The sequence below is a fragment of the Doryrhamphus excisus genome, chromosome 3 (genome assembly GCF_030265055.1).
Source record: "Doryrhamphus excisus isolate RoL2022-K1 chromosome 3, RoL_Dexc_1.0, whole genome shotgun sequence".
Classification (NCBI taxonomy): Eukaryota; Metazoa; Chordata; class Actinopteri; order Syngnathiformes; family Syngnathidae; genus Doryrhamphus; species Doryrhamphus excisus.
In genome coordinates, this window is record NC_080468.1 from 13,071,549 (window position 1) to 13,084,445 (window position 12,897).

Here is a 12,897-nt window from a genome sequence, read left to right on the forward strand (position 1 = left end):
GGAGCCTATCCCAGCAGTCTTTGGGCAAGAGGCGGGGTACATCCTGGAATGGTGGCCAGCCAATCACAGGGCACATATAGACAAACAACCATTCACACTCACATTCATACCTATGGACAATTTGGAGTCGCTAATTAACCTAGCATGTTTTTGGAATGTGGGAGGAAACCGGAGTACCCGGAATTGCAGAGTTGGCAACACTGCACAGTGTGACTGACTCTAACTCTTTGGGATTTATTTTTATTTTTATTTTTATTTTTATTTTTATTTTTATTTTTATTTTTATTTTTATTTTTATTTTTATTTTTATTTTTATTTTTATTTTTATTTTTATTTTTATTTTTATTTTTATTTTTATTTTTATTTTTATTTTTAGAAATACGACTCACTTGAAAATAGGCTAATTTAGTTTATTCAGTTTATTATTCAGTAATAATTTATAAGCATACAATTTTTCCATCATTTCCCTTTGGAATTGCTTTCAAATCAACAAACGGGACGTCAACCATCATCCTGGAGTAACTTGTGTTCAACCTTAGACGCAGCAGTCGTCATCCCAACCCCGATGGAAAGGTTCCTTGATTACTTTCTTGATGATTTCAATATACGCTTGACTCATCCATCAAGGCATACATCCTCTAATCATAATATGTCTGACATCCTTTTCCCACAATATTATAATTACCACATTAAAATCCAGCCTACACCATCCACGTCTTGCACAACTCATTAAAACCTATATATTGGAATAATATTTTCCATCTCACAAGTTAAAATACTGGTAGTGTTCGAGTCCAGGAAACTTCACGTTGGTATACAATGCTGACCAAAGTCATTTGGTTGCCACAAATCACTCTCCTAGCTCTACCTACCCAAGCAGGATTTAAAGGCAATGTACACTAGCGTCAATGATCGTGTCTGGAGGGAGACGTTTAACTAAGTCCAGGAGCTGACTCAAGGAAAATATACCTGTGTAGTTTGCATGCATGCGCAAAACAAAAGAGAAGCAGAAAGTACGGTAAATATTCTCAATCCTCCAACTCAAAATTAGATAAACATTTTATATGCAGTTGTGTGTACTTTTTTGTTCACTTCAATGTTTCAGGTCATCAAACAAATTTAAATATTAGTCCATGACAACACAGCTGAACACAAAATAGCAGTTTTTAAATTTTTTATTGTTAAAAAATAATCCAAAGCTACATTGGCCCTGTGTGAAACAGCGATCGCCACCCATGTTAAAACATAACTTTCATTGACAGTCAGTCTGTCAGTCTCTAAATCCATTTCTAAAGCTTTGGGACTCCAGCCAACCACAGCGAGAGCCATTATTCACAAACAGCAAAAACATGGTACAGTGGTGAACCTTCCCAGGAGTGGCCGGCCCGACCAAAATGACCCACAGAGTGCAGTGACGATTCATCCAAGAGGTCACAAAAGACCCCACAAAAGACTGAAATTTATCATTTATCATTCTGGAGATGGATCTAAATATTTTGACTCGTGGGCCGCATTGAGTTAACAAAATTGTCCCGGGGGGCCAGGACATATATTTAACACACACACTATTTTATATGCTTATAATTTTTGTTGAATTATTCTAATTGTGCAGTGACGACTCATCTAAGAGGTCACAAAAGACCCCACAATAACATCCAAAGAACTGCAAAGAACCTCAGTTGCCTCAGTTAAGGTCAGTGTTCATGACTCCACCATAAGAAAGACACTGGGCAAAAACAACCAAGACCACTGCTGAACAAAAAGAACATTAAAGGTCAGCTCACTTTTGCTAGAAAATATCCTGATGATCGGCAAGACCTTTGGGAAAATACACTGTGGTCTGACGAGACATAAATTTTACCTTTGGAAAGTGTGTTCCCAAAAGTAATGCCACATTTCAGAAAAAGAACATACCAACAGTAAAATATGGTGGTGGTAGTGTGATGGTCTGGGGCTGTTTTGCTGCTTCAGGACCTGGAAAACTTGCTGTGACTTTTTCTATGTTAGAATGCAACTTTTGTCTCACAATATTTTTACTTTATTGCCATAAAATTACAGCCTTTTCCCCCCAATTTATGATGTAAATTTTTTGACTTTTGATTTAAAATGTCTTCTAGGCCATTTTCTTCTCCTAATTCTGACATTATTGCCATAATATTTTGACTTTTTATTCATTATTAACAATGTAACTTTTTTTCCCCTAAGAATTCCAACTTTATATATTATATATTATATTATATGCTATAGGCATGGTGGTGTAGTGGTTAGCGCACAGACCTCACAGCTAGGAGACCAGGGTTCAATTCCACCCTCGGCCATCTCTGTGTGGAGTTTGCATGTTCTCCCCGTGCATGCATGGGTTTTCTCCGGGTACTCCGGTTTCCTCCCACATTCCAAAAACATGCTAGGTTAATTAGCGACTCCAAATTGTCCATAGGTATGAATGTGAGTGTGAATGGTTGTTTGTCTATATGTGCCCTGTGATTGGCTGGCCACCAGTCCAGGGTGTACCCCGCCTCTGGCCCGAAGACAGCTGGGATAGGCTCCAGCACCCCCGCGACCTTCGTGAGGATAAACGGTAAAAAATGGATGGAGTGTAAAGGTGACTATAGGGGTGTTATGTCCTTTCTAGAGAGCTCTAGAAAAAGAATGAATGAATGAATTATATGCTATATATTAATATTTTAATTTATAAAATATTAATATTACTAAAATATTATTAATAGTAAATTATTAATATATATATTAATATTTTATTATATTACAATATTATTTTACAGTATTACAGCTTTAATAATTGTAAATATTTCAACTTGCTACTAAAATTATATTATTTTTAATTATAATATTACAACATTATAACTGCAGGCCAGAAATGGCCCCCAAGCCGCACTTTGCACACCTCTGACTTAACCCACATGTATGTCTCAATAAGATGTGTCTCAATACTTTTGTCCATAAATATATATGCAAAGGAGATGTTTGGAAAACAAATATTAAAAACTACAGACAGATGCATATCATATTACTACACATCAGGGCTGACATTCCACTCTACACTCCTTCAATACATTTCCTGTGCATTAAGGGGATGTTGCAGACGGACGTATGCTCAGCCATTTAATCATTTATTGTGATATCCGAGATATATTTGGTGCTATTTGATACACTTGTTGGACCACCTAGCTCCACTATCCACCAGTTGTGTTTATAAGTGATTGTGAATGCCAACATATTCAAACATAATCAAACATAATTTCAAAACACATGCATTTTAATACTTTAATAGGATGCTTTTTCAAAAACATCATGCTGTTTTGTGATTGGAATATTTATTTTTTTCATTCATTCATTCATTCATTCATTTTCTACCGCTTTTTCCTCACGAGGGTCGCGGGGGTGCTGGAGCCTATCCCAGCTGTCTTCAGCAAGAGGTGGGGTACACCCTGGACTGGTCGCCAGCCAATCACAGGGCACATATAGACAAACAACCATTCACACTCACATTCATACCTATGGACAATTTGGAGTCGCTAATTGACCCGAGTTCAATTCCACCCTCGGCCATCTCTGTGTCAAGTTTGCATGTTCTCCCCGTGCATGCGTGGGTTTTCTCCGGGTACTCCGGTTTCCTCCCACATTCCAAAAACATGCTAGGTTAATTAGCGACTCCAAATTGTCCATAGGTATGAATGTGAGTGTGAATGGTTGTTTGTCTATATGTGCCCTGTGATTGGCTGGCAACCAGTCTGGTATCAGATTTGTATCAGGTACACCTTTTGGGTGTTAAGTTGCTATGTGATGAATTTAGTGCTGTTGGTAGTGACAACATCATAACTGTCACTGCACACTTGTATATTTGCACATTTACACATTTGCCACCTAGACCTCACAAGTAGGAGACCCGAGTTCAATTCCACCCTCGGCTATCTCTGTGTGGAGTTTGCATGTTCTCCCTGTGCATGCATGGGTTTTCTCCGGGTACTCCGGTTTCCTCCCACATTCCAAAAAACATGCTAGGTTAATTAGCAACTCCAAATTGTCCATAGGTATGAATGTGAGTGTGAATGGTTGTTTGTCTATATGTGCCCTGTGATTGGTTGGCGACCAATCCAGGGTGCACCCCGCCTCTGGCCCGAAGACAGCTGGGATAGGCTCCAGCACCCCCCGCAACCCTCGTAAGGAAAAGCGGTAGAAAATGAATAATTGTGAACATTTTTGCTCTAACTTGTGCATGTAGTGCACATTTGCGTATCAAAGACGCCACTAAATATCAACTCTCATATGCAGCTAGAGGACAAAAACCCCACTTGACTGACGACTATGTCTGCTGGAGACATTGAAGACATTGTCGACAACAACACACACATCCGCAGGCTCAACTATTTTAAAGCTGACAATCAGCGTCTTTCTCCTTTTGAGAAGAGAGGAAAATAGAACCCAAAGGTAGAGCTCTATTTAGACTTACGGAACCAAATACTGTTGAAAGACGGCAACCTTTGTGTGTGTGTGTGTGTGTGTGTGTGTGTGTGTGTCACTCCAAGACCGGCACACCTCTTGACAATCAGAAATCAGCGGCTGGCTGCAGAGAGAAAAGAGAATTCATTAAACTCAGCCACCCACGCTGGGCCGCACATGAGACAGGGGGGCAGCGAGGGAAGGAAGGCGGATGATGATGAGAGAAAGAGGAGAGACAGAGTGGAACGAAGGGTGGGAGAAAGAAGGAAACGAGGCAAATGGAGAGAGACCCGGTCAGGGGTCCACGGTACAGAGAGGGCCAATCAGGAACAAAAAAGCTTTTTAAGGGGAAAAACAGAGAAACATGGAGCGTAGAAAGTCTTGCAATTGGATGCTTGAGGGTTTGATCCCCTAGAATAAATGGTTAAATACATTGACCGCGAAAGTCAATGCACTTCAGCACCCATTTTATTATACAATATTATACATTAGCGGCACGGTGGCCGAGTGGTTACAGCGCAGACCTCACAGCTAAGAGACCAGGGTTCAATTCCAGTGTAAAGGTGACTATAGGGGTGTCATTTCCTTTCTAGAAGGCTCTAATAATGGTAAAAACGGTACTGTACAAAACAGGTTTTCTATGATCTAACTATGAAAATATTCCCTTATTAATACTGAATTGAGGCTGCACGGTGGTCGAGTGGTTACAGCGCAGACCTCACAGCTAGAAGACCCGAGTTCAATTCCACCCTGCGTTAAGTGTTAGCATGGTGACATTTTAATGTTGGCATTGCTAGCATGCTGATTTTTGCAGACTTGCGTTCTTTTGCTATTTTCATGTGTTTACACTTATAGAATATAAACACTTACCACGGTTATGCTAGGTGTTGGCATGCTAATGTTAGCATAGTAGCATTATTTGTAACTTTGATGAATATGGACTTTAGCAGATACTTTAGCAGACGCTATCCAGCGAGCATGTTAACATACGAACATAATTATAGCCTAGTAGCATTTTTAGCTCTTTTCACTGGAAGACACTTATCTAAACACTTTGCATTATTATGCTAGTTGTTAGCATGTTAACATTGCTACAATGTTAACATTATCATAGTAGCATTATTTGCGACTTTGATGAATAAGGTCTTTTGCAGACACTTAGCGCTATCCTGCAAACATGTTAACATGCTAACATAATTATAGCCTAGTGGCATGTTTAGCCCTGTTCTTATCTAAACACTTTGCATTGTTATGCTAGTTGTTAGCATGCTAATGTGAGCATGTTAACATTGCTACAATGCTACATTATCATAGTAGCATTATTTGCGACTTTGATGATTAAGGTCTTTAGCAGACACTTAGCGCTATCCTGCGAGCATGTTAGCATACTAACATAATTATAGCCTAGTAGCATTTTTAGCCCTTTTCATCATCGGAAGACACTTATCTAAACACTTTGCATTATTATGTTAGTTGTTAGCACGCTAATGTTAGCATGTTAACATTGCTACAATGCTACATTATCATAGTAGCATTATTTGCGACTTTGATGAATAAGGTATTTAGCAGACACTTAGCGCTATCCTGCGAGCATGTTAGCATACTAACATAATTATAGCCTAGTAGCATTTTTAGCCTTTTTCATCGGAAGACACTTATGTAAACACTTTGCATTATTATGCTAGTTGTTAACATGCTAATGTTCGCATGTTAACATTGTTACAATGCTAACATTATCATAGTAGCATTATTTGCGACTTTGATGAATAAGGTCTTTAGCAGACACTTAGCGCTATCCTGCAAGCATGTTAGCATACTAACATAATTATAGCCTAGTAGCATTTTTAGCCTTTTTCATCGGAAGACACTTATGTAAAAACTTTGCATTATAATGCTAGTTGTTAGCATACTAACATTTTTAACATTTTCAGAGGTAAGCACTTATACAAACACTTATTATGCTTGGTGGTAGGTGTTTTTGTCTTTTTTTTTTATTTTCTGATTAGCACAGTACTTCCTGTGATGGCTATCGTCCCACCAAAGTAACATTACTGACACTTAGTGACCAGTGTGGACTACCACATAATATCACAGTGTCTTCTGAATGCCATATAATCCCTTGTTTATCGCACTTCATTGCTTCCAGACCTGACCGGGATATGGGAATTTATGCCAAGTAGGATGTAGTGTAGACTACAGTTCATCCACCAGTGGTGGCAGTGTGAGTGCAACCGGCACTTGGGAGCTACGGTTCATTGAATTTCCAACACGGTCTGTGACAATGCAAAGCAGAGCGTCATCCCCTCTTTTGGGAAACTGGGCAGCGTGGCAGGTTTCTAACATGATCAGGAGCCCAAGCACGCCTCCAAGATGACAAGTGTCTTGCTGAAGAAGGTGAAGGTGATGGTCAAGTGGTCTAGTATGTCTCCAGACCTGAATCCAATTGAGCTCCTCGAGCGGAAAGAGGAGAGGAAGGCGTCTGACATCCACCTGCTCCACCACTGGTGTCATCAATGGGGGTGAAGTCCATGTCCAAGATTAAGACACTGCTACATAACAATATATTTGAACACTGTGCTGTGCTCACTGCTGTTGCCAGCTATTTATCCTGCTTTCCAAGCTGTACACTGACTACTCTTAAGTTATATCCAAGTTTGCAGCATTTGCAAACCACGGCACAATCTGAAAAAAAAATCATAATAATGAAAAAAAAATTTAAAAACAATTTTACAATAATAAAGTCCCCAAAATATTATGAGAATTAAGTTGTAATCTAATGTGAAAAAAATGTATTTTATGAGAATAGTATCGTAATGTTATGAGGAGAAATAAAATAATTAGCCAAAATATTAAAGAAAAAAGATTTGAATTATAATTGATTCTTTAATTAAATTTTTAATAAATTTTAAATTTTAAATTTTAAATTTTAAATTTTAAATTTTAAATTTTAAATTTTAAATTTTAAATTTTAAATTTTTCATTTTTCATTTTTCATTTTTCATTTTTCATTTTTCATTTTTTATTAGAAACAATCAAAAACGAGTATAGTTGTAATTAAATTTTTAATTTTTCATTTTTCATTTTTAATGATCAAAACGATCAAAAACAAGTATAGTTGTAATTTTGGGAATATTTGATTGGGGAAAAATGATAAAGTTCCAAGAATAAAGGACAAATATGAAAATAATGTCAAATTATATAACATAATTATGTCACATTAACATAACTTAATTATGCCATAAACCATAATGTCATCTCAGTAGCATAGAACTGAAATATGAAATCATGTCAAAATTTACAGAGATTATTAAAGAAGAAAGTTCTTTCGACAAAAAAAACAACAGCAAAATAGTCAATGCTAATAATACCCCCCCCCCCCCCCCCCCCCCCCGATATCACAACACTGAGATGCCGTTTCTTATCTTTATTATCTTTAAAAAAACAACAAAAGTCAGCAAGGCTGTGACCCGAAGGCAACCTCTGCTGCTCCATCCCTCATCCCAGACTTAATCCATGCAGGGCTAATCTGGTTAACTGGAGCTGTTTGTGAAAATGAGCGAAAGCCTAATCTAATTCCCATTTAGCACTAATTAAGAGATTATCGACCTTTCATCCTATTATCACCACCATCAGGCTGTGACAAAGCATAGGGTTGTCAATAAAAACAAAGCCACCTAAATACAATGCTATATATGTGCACCAGTTGCACTGCCACAAACAACACAACACATCTTACACTTCACCTTAAGCGTTTTACTGTCCAGAATGTCAGTAGTCATCTCCAAGCACTATGGCCTGTCACAGAATGAAAGTGTGTGTGTGTGTGTGTGTGTGTGTGTGTGTGTGTGTGTGTAAGGGAGAGTGAGACAGCCGAGAGAAGCCGAGGGACAGAGACGTGAGGAGGCGAGGCAGGGAGGGTTTGTCCTTGAAGGAGGACAGAGGTGTTCAGCTGGATCTAATGTGATGGAGGAGCAACTAGAGCACACACACACACACACACACACACTTGTGCAGCAGCAACATTGCATTTCAGATTAAAAAAAAAACAACAAAAAAAAACATTTAATCCATCTGACTAAATGTGTTTGTCCCGTTCCAGCCTCCTTTTTATGGAAGCGGTATCAGACTAAGAGTGAGAGCGTGCCCCCACCCCCGTCCCAGCAGGGCTCTGCAAAGGTCCTCGGCATCATCATTATCATCAGCACCAGCGCCTTCTCAGATGCACTAGCGCATGATCAAAGGCAAGCTTCTCAATCTTCCCTGAGCAAAGAGCTGCTCTGGCATCTTGGTCCTGCCATAATCCTCCCATTGATCTATTTCACAGAGTTCAGCGCGACGGGGCCTTCTGGGTTGAGGGTTAAAGATGCTGAGGAACGTCTGCCAAGGGTTTGCAAGCACTGAGTGCCAGAGCTTATTAAAGCCTTTGCCGGTGTCCTTTTCCGCAACTTTGTTTTTTCAAGGTGCTTTCGCTTATGAATTGATTTTAATCTTTCATGAGGGCTCCTGGCACATTTGCATAGTTTCCACGCATGCCGTCCTTTTGTAAAAGGATACAATAATAGGTTTTCTATATAGTAGAAGCAATTAAAAAGCATATCCGCTGCAACATGTAGGCATGGAAATATGGGGACAAATTAATTCACCTTACTGCTTCCTTTCCTTTGAAGTCCGTGAGGGAGAGTTCAGACTGGAAGGCACAAGGAAAAAGAAGGGTGGAGGATTGTGGATGAAAAGCGGGAACAATAGAGCAGAGTTATTAACTTAAGCTCTGGCAGACTCCTGCTTCTCAATGTCTCTATCTAGCGGCGGTTTGGAGAACTGCAGGTTTCTTGCTGACTTGACAACATGAAGGGTTGTTGAGAAGATGACAGGCGGGGGATATAGCGCCCAAATTCTGGGCTCCATTTCACATGTTGGGTTGAAGCCAGCTTTTTCGGGTGTCCTTGAACGCACCACGGTTAAGTGGCGTTATGAGATAAAAAAAAAGTAAAACTTTCTTCGACGCTTCTACTCAGATAAACGTGTATTTTTTTCCTTTCTCCTCTCACATCACCTTGTTCTGAAATGCTGACGCTGTATGTGAATCGATAAAGTAAACGTTTGATGACGTTACAATGGCTGCCCTTTCCAGGTGGAGCAAACCATTTTTGCTAGGTGGTGGAGGTAGTTTCAGACCGCCTCACTTTATTTTATTAAATCAACCTTGTTATTGTTTATTATTTTCTATTATCATTTATGCCGCCCGTTTTTTTTACAACTGACATATTTATAGCAAAGAAAGAAACTACAACTCTTTACAAAAGCTAAGCTTACCCCCGTGATTGAGGCCCTGGTACAGTCCCACTTTTCCCTCCACGACGCCATTGATGACTGCGGTAAAGCACATCTGTCTTTCGCAAATTTCGCGTTTATTGTTCCTCACTTTATCATGTTTTTTTCAGAAATTAATTAATTTATAAATGGCTGTTTAGTCATAGACTATGACCTATTATTAGTCAAAACATATTGAGTGGTATGTAGTATTCTGGTCACGAGGTGGCAGTAATGATACAAAACATCAATTACCTAACATACTAGTATATATAAAATAATAGTATTTTTAAAAAATTAAAATACATTACCTTAACATTGTATAAAGTCAGCCACACCATGTCTGAAAAACTCATAAAGTGGAAAAAAGGTTCCCCTCCTATGTTAATGGGAGCTTACTAACTTGTTAGCTCGCTAACTCACTAGCTAGCGTCTTGCGTTCCTGTAGCATAAGAGTTAAGCAATGGGATGTAAACAAAGAATAATAGAGTAATTGTGACGTGATGTTGTTATTTCATGTCTAATAATGTTAACGAACTGTGATGGAAATGACTGTGGGTTCCTCTTTCCATGTTGTAGCAAACTACTAACAAGGGCATTTGATGATAAAACTACAGTACACAGTACATTAACTGATTCGATAACAAAGACATATTTATAAATTTTTATAATCCCGAACGCCCGATCCCAACAACCTATTTATACAGTATGTCTTTTACTTTTTTTTTGTTTGTTTTTCGTTTGTTTTCTCCACTTGTGCTTTTCACTCCAGGTCAATTTAAAGCCATCAAAATGGCCACAAGGTGGCAGAAATGCATTGAGAACAGATAAATGACACATGATAGGAAGGAGGAAGTGAAAGAGCGTGGAGGTGTGTAGCGTGCAGAAAGTTAAGCATGGTAGGGAAATTTTAACACACACATTAAAAGTTGTAAATAAATAGTTGTAAAGATGTAAACAATCCCTTTTTGTGTTGTTTATGTTGGTATAGTTGTTTCAGTTGTACCAAGAGCAAAAAATATTAGTGTCAAACTGAAAATTACGAAATATATCTTTGCATAAAAAGCTGTTTTTTCACCCTTTTTTAGTCGGGAACTGAAATTTTCCTGAAACTTGCCTGCGTTCTAATGCTGGTTACTAAATAACTGAAAAAGTTAGAAGCAGCTAATCTTTCCTAATCAAGTCTAATCTTTATTTTGGTAGGTTCCATGTTTATATAGCCATAGAACAAAATATTCTGAGTGCCTTGATCAGTGAAAATCATACAAAACCGATACGGAAGGGGTTGTCTTTTGAAAAATCGAATGGGTTTTTAACATGTGTGCTATATTTGTATTGCAAACAGAGGCAAAATGTTGTTGTAAATGGTCTGCGTTAACCAAAAAAGATGCTAACCAAGATTCTACTGTGCTTGTGCCGCAAGGCATGCTGGGAGCTTGGAAACAAAAAAATCTTGAGCTGAATTCCGAAAGTCCTATTTCTCTCAAATTTTCTTCGCATCCACTTTACAAAATGCTTAGACTGGCCACAATAAAAGGCGACACCAAAATGTAAACAAAGTATGTATTGTTTTACCCACACGGGATTATAAGTAGAAAATTGATGCACTGAGTGTTCATGTTCAGGTTATGTGGCATTATTAACATTCCAAAAATTCCTTTTTGAATTTTGTACATATATTAAACTGTGACGTGTTTGGTGCATTATTACACGTTTTTTTTTCTTTTTTTTGCCTTCTAAACACAACAAACACTCATAGGCCACCTCACAAACATAAACACCCACTCAAACGCCTCCGTCTTAACCGCACAATTTTTCCTAGCTTGCACTGATAAGTGCACGCACACACACAGTGCACTGTGAAATTGGGTCAGCAGTGGAGAGTGGGCTTTAATGCTGAGCACATACGCTCCCTAAAACTGATCTACATATTCATGTGGGTGGCTATCAAAATGACACGCACACACACACACACACACACACACACATACACACAAGGCAGTCACGCACGCAAACACGCAGGCACATAATAAGTACCGTATTTTCCGCACTATAAGGCGCACCTGAAATCTGATTTTTTTTTAAAAAAGCTGACTATGCGCCTTATAATCCGGTGCGCCTTATATATGGATCAATATTGAGCCGCGACAGGTCTCGCAACTTACGGTAAGCAGCCACCGACTCCATTTTTCCCGTAGAAGAAGAAGTGCGCTGTGCATACTGGGAAATATTAAACAACAATTCACTTTCATTTGTGCGTTTGTATAAAGACCCTGAAATGGCTCCTATTAAGAGACACGCTTACAACGCAGAGTTTAAACTCAAGGCGATCAGTCACGCAGTAGAACACGGAAATAGAGCAGCAGCAAGAGAGTTTAACATGAATGAATCGATGGTGCGGAAGTGGAGGAAGCATGAGGATGAGCTGCGCCAAGTAAAGAAGACTAAACAAAGTTTCCGTGTCACTATATTGCGATTCCGCTAACGTTTAATTTACCATAACAGTATCAGACGGTTTTTTGCGTGTTGACTGAATGGAGGAAAAGTAAAATGTTATGCCTTGCTGTTGTTCAAAGATGTTAAAGATGTGTCACGAAAATGCTTTACCTCAGAGAAAATAATAAAACAGCTGTTTATTCATTTTGGGAGTGAATGGAGTTGTGGAAAGCTTGTTTGATATCTATTAATAAAGTTTGACTGACCTATCTGACTGTTTTGTTGACATTCCCTTTAGCACGGCACCATCTAATGGTTGCATAACGTAACTACAGCCTCTACTGTAGCGCCTTATAATGCGGTGCGCCTTATGTATGGAAAAAGTTTTAAAATATATAATTCATTGAAGGTGCGCCTTATAACACGGTGCGCCGTATAGTGCGGAAAATACGGTACATGCATGAACACATTGTCCCAAACTTAGCCACCCTACACACGTGCCTGTATGCGCACACACATGCAAATACCCACACAAGGACAATTAAGCACAAAGAGGCATGGAATCTCACAGATATTGCAACTGTCAGCATGCTATCGGGGCATGCATGTTCTTCTCATTCGAATTCTAGGGGCCGAGACGAGCTCTAACCAAATGTCAATCATTTCCTCCACCCTCTTATCGCCAAAACACTA

The 12,897-nt window shown here is 38.9% G+C and overlaps 1 long non-coding RNA gene across 3 annotated transcripts in view; it reads left to right on the forward strand.

The window, feature by feature from the left end:
* The window catches only part of LOC131125642 (uncharacterized), a 49,326-nt gene extending 40,633 nt beyond the window's left edge, over positions 1 to 8,693 (forward strand). For all 3 annotated transcript variants that reach the window (XR_009129047.1, XR_009129049.1, XR_009129048.1), the window contains one exon: positions 8,558 to 8,693. This is a non-coding gene — a long non-coding RNA (uncharacterized LOC131125642). The remainder of the gene's footprint in view (positions 1 to 8,557) is intronic.
* The last annotated feature ends 4,204 nt before the right edge of the window (positions 8,694 to 12,897 follow it).